The sequence below is a fragment of the Coregonus clupeaformis genome, unplaced genomic scaffold (genome assembly GCF_020615455.1).
Source record: "Coregonus clupeaformis isolate EN_2021a unplaced genomic scaffold, ASM2061545v1 scaf0075, whole genome shotgun sequence".
NCBI classification, from domain to species: Eukaryota; Metazoa; Chordata; class Actinopteri; order Salmoniformes; family Salmonidae; genus Coregonus; species Coregonus clupeaformis.
Genome location: NW_025533530.1, coordinates 720,311 through 725,000, shown reverse-complemented (window position 1 = coordinate 725,000; position 4,690 = coordinate 720,311).

The following is a 4,690-nucleotide window of genomic DNA, read 5'->3' as shown; positions in this document are numbered from 1 at the left end:
GTCGGGAACTCCACCCCTCTATGGCCAATCTTCCCACGCAGCTGAAACAAATGAGGAGCTGATGAGCTGAAGTTTTGGGAAGGGGAAGAGACACACTGAGGGAGTGTGTGGGGGTGAAGAGACACAGTCTCCAACCTGGGCTCTCTGGAGGACAAGAGTGCTGCACGTCCACTTCCATGAGGAATATAAGGATTTGGAGATACTTACCTTTGGGAAATACTCACCTTTGGATATATGCACCTGTGGAAATACGTGAGAGACATTTGGAAGGACTTTTTTGCTGGGTTGGCCACTAGCTGCAACGTGGACTACAGTAAGGCTGGGGAAAAGTTATCTGAGCGAGTGAGAATTATGATTTTGGATGTGGAAGAGACATCCCTGAACTGTTAACCCTTAAAGAGCCACAAGAGAACAGAATTTTGTTATATTTTCGTTAATTTCCCAAGACCTATAATAAAATCCTTGTTTTGTTTGAACCTTGTCTCCTTGCACTACTTGAGCAATCCCGCTGAAAGCTGTGTAGCCTCTCGTGACGTCACAGTTTCTTCCTAGGTTCCAGCCTTTCCAGGGAGTTTTTCCCCTCAGAGCCTGGTTCCTCTCTAGGTTTCTTCCTAGGTTCCTGCCTTTCCAGGGAGTTTTTCCTAGCCACCGTGCTTCTACATCTGCATTCCTGCTATTTGGGGTTTTAGGCTGGATTTCTGTATAGCACTTTGTGACATCTGCTGATGTAAAAAGGGTTTTATAAATCAAATTTGATTGATTGATTGGTTTGTTAGTTAGATGATTATTTACATAACCTGTTTGATGTCTGTATCTTGTTCTCTATGCTGATAACTGGAATTTCAAATGTTTTAAATGTTTATTATAATTATATGTGCAGTAGTATAGTGCAGTAGTATGGTGCAGTAGTATGGTGCAGTAGTATGGTGCAGTAGTATGGTGCAGTAGTGCAGTAGTATGGTGCAGTAGTATGGTGCAGTAGTATGGTGCAGTAGTATGGTACAGTAGTATGGTGCAGTAGTATGGTGCAGTAGTATGGTGCAGTAGTATGGTGCAGTAGTGCAGTAGTATGGTGCAGTAGTATGGTACAGTAGTGCAGTAGTATGGTACAGTAGTATGGTGCAGTAGTATGGTACAGTAGTATGGTGCAGTAGTATGGTGCAGTAGTATGGTGCAGTAGTATGGTGCAGTAGTGCAGTAGTATGGTGCAGTAGTATGGTACAGTAGTATGGTGCAGTAGTATGGTGCAGTAGTATGGTGCAGTAGTATGGTGCAGTAGTATGGTGCAGTAGTATGGTGCAGTAGTATGGTACAGTAGTATGGTGCAGTAGTATGGTGCAGTAGTATGGTGCAGTAGTATGGTCCAGTAGTATGGTGCAGTACTATGGTGCAGTAGTATGGTGCAGTAGTATAGTGCAGTAGTATGGTGCAGTAGTATGGTGCAGTAGTATGGTACAGTAGTATGGTGCAGTAGTATGGTGCAGTAGTATGGTGCAGTAGTATGGTGCAGTAGTATGGTACAGTAGTATGGTGCAGTAGTATGGTGCAGTAGTATGGTGCAGTAGTATGGTGCAGTAGTATGGTACAGTAGTATGGTACAGTAGTATGGTGCAGTAGTATGGTACAGTAGTGCAGTAGTATGGTGCAGTAGTATGGTGCAGTAGTATGGTGCAGTAGTATGGTACAGTAGTGCAGTAGTATGGTGCAGTAGTATGGTACAGTAGTATGGTGCAGTAGTATGGCACAGTAGTATGGTACAGTAGTATGGTGCAGTAGTGCAGTAGTATGGTGCAGTAGTATGGTGCAGTAGTATGGTGCAGTAGTATGGTGCAGTAGTATAGTGCAGTAGTATGGTGCAGTAGTATGGTACAGTAGTGCAGTAGTATGGTACAGTAGTATGGTGCAGTAGTATGGTACAGTAGTATCGTACAGTAGTATGGTACAGTAGTATGGTGCAGTAGTATGGTGCAGTAGTATGGTACAGTAGTGCAGTAGTATGGTGCAGTAGTATGGTACAGTAGTATGGTACAGTAGTATGGTGCAGTAGTGCAGTAGTATGGTGCAGTAGTATGGTGCAGTAGTATGGTACAGTAGTATGGTGCAGTAGTATGGTACAGTAGTATGGTACAGTAGTATGTTGCAGTAGTGCAGTAGTATGGTGCAGTAGTATGGTACAGTAGTATGGTGCAGTAGTATGGTGCAGTAGTATGGTGCAGTAGTATGGTACAGTAGTGCAGTAGTATGGTGCAGTAGTATGGTGCAGTAGTATGGTGCAGTAGTATGGTGCAGTAGTATGGTACAGTAGTATGGTGCAGTAGTATGGTACAGTAGTATGGTGCAGTAGTATGGTGCAGTAGTATGGTACAGTAGTATGGTGCAGTAGTGCAGTAGTATGGTGCAGTAGTATGGTGCAGTAGTATGGTGCAGTAGTATGGTACAGTAGTATGGTACAGTAGTATGGTGCAGTAGTATGGTACAGTAGTATGGTACAGTAGTATGGTACAGTAGTATGGTACAGTAGTATGGTGCAGTAGTGCAGTAGTATGGTACAATAGTATGGTGCAGTAGTATGGTGCAGTAGTATGGTACAGTAGTATGGTACAGTAGTATGGTGCAGTAGTGCAGTAGTATGGTGCAGTAGTATGGTACAGTAGTATGGTGCAGTAGTATGGTGCAGTAGTATGGTGCAGTAGTATGGTGCAGTAGTATGGTGCAGTAGTGCAGTAGTATGGTGCAGTAGTATGGTGCAGTAGTATGGTGCAGCAGTATGGTACAGTAGTGCAGTAGTATGGTGCAGTAGTATGGTGCAGTAGTATGGTCCAGTAGTGCAGTAGTATGGTGCAGTAGTATGGTCCAGTAGTATGGTACAGTAGTGCAGTAGTATGGTACAGTAGTATGGTACAGTAGTATGGTGCAGTAGTATGGTGCAGTAGTATGGTGCAGTAGTATGGTGCAGTAGTATGGTGCAGTAGTATGGTGCAGTAGTATGGCGCAGTAGTATGGTACAGTAGTATGGTGCAGTAGTATGGTACAGTAGTATGGTACAGTAGTATGCTGCAGTAGTATGGTGCAGTAGTGCAGTAGTATGGTGCAGTAGTATGGTGCAGTAGTATGGTGCAGTAGTATGGTGCAGTAGTATGGTGCAGTAGTATGGTACAGTAGTATGGTGCAGTAGTATGGTACAGTAGTATGGTACAGTAGTATGCTGCAGTAGTATGGTGCAGTAGTGCAGTAGTATGGTACAGTAGTGGGATGGTGCAGTAGTATGGTGCAGTAGTATGGTACAGTAGTATGGTGCAGTAGTATGGTACAGTAGTATGGTGCAGTAGTATGGTGCAGTAGTATGGTACAGTAGTGCAGTAGTATGGTACAGTAGTATGGTGCAGTAGTATGGTACAGTAGTATGCTACAGTAGTATTGCAGTAGTGCAGTAGTGTGGTGCAGTAGTATGGTGCAGTAGTATGGTGCAGTAGTATGGTACAGTAGTATGGTGCAGTAGTATGGTGCAGTAGTATGGTGCAGTAGTATGGTGCAGTAGTGCAGTAGTATGGTACAGTAGTATGGTGCAGTAGTGTGGTACAGTAGTATGGTGCAGTAGTGTGGTACAGTAGTATGGTGCAGTAGTATGGTGCAGTAGTATGGTGCAGTAGTATGGTACAGTAGTATGCTGCAGTAGTATGGTACAGTAGTGCAGTAGTATGGTACAGTAGTATGGTGCAGTAGTATGGTGCAGTAGTATGGTACAGTAGTATGGTGCAGTAGTATGGTACAGTAGTTGCAGTAGTATGGTGCAGTAGTATGGTACAGTAGTGCAGTAGTATGGTACAGTAGTATGGTACAGTAGTATGGTACAGTAGTGCAGTAGTATGGTGCAGTAGTGTGGTGCAGTAGTATGGTGCAGTAGTATGGTGCAGTAGTATGGTGCAGTAGTATGGTGCAGTAGTATGGTACAGTAGTGCAGTAGTATGGTACAGTAGTATGGTGCAGTAGTGTGGTACAGTAGTATGGTGCAGTAGTGTGGTACAGTAGTATGGTGCAGTAGTATGGTGCAGTAGTATGGTGCAGTAGTATGGTGCAGTAGTATGGTGCAGTAGTATGGTGCAGTAGTATGGTACAGTAGTGCAGTAGTATGGTACAGTAGTATGGTACAGTAGTATGGTGCAGTAGTATGGTACAGTAGTATGGTGCAGTAGTGTGGTACAGTAGTGCAGTAGTATGGTGCAGTAGTATGGTACAGTAGTGCAGTAGTATGGTACAGTAGTATGGTGCAGTAGTATGGTACAGTAGTATGGTGCAGTAGTATGGTACAGTAGTATGGTGCAGTAGTGCAGTAGTATGGTACAGTAGTATGGTACAGTAGTATGGTACAGTAGTATGCTGCAGTAGTATGGTGCAGTAGTGCAGTAGTATGGTGCAGTAGTATGGTGCAGTAGTATGGTGCAGTAGTATGGTACAGTAGTATGGTGCAGTAGTATGGTGCAGTAGTATGGTGCAGTAGTATGGTGCAGTAGTGCAGTAGTATGGTACAGTAGTATGGTGCAGTAGTATGGTGCAGTAGTATGGTGCAGTAGTATGGTGCAGTAGTATGGTGCACTAGTATGGTGCAGTAGTATGGTGCAGTAGTATGGTACAGTAGTATGCTGCAGTAGTATGGTGCAGTAGTGCAGTAGTATGGTACAGTAGTATGGTG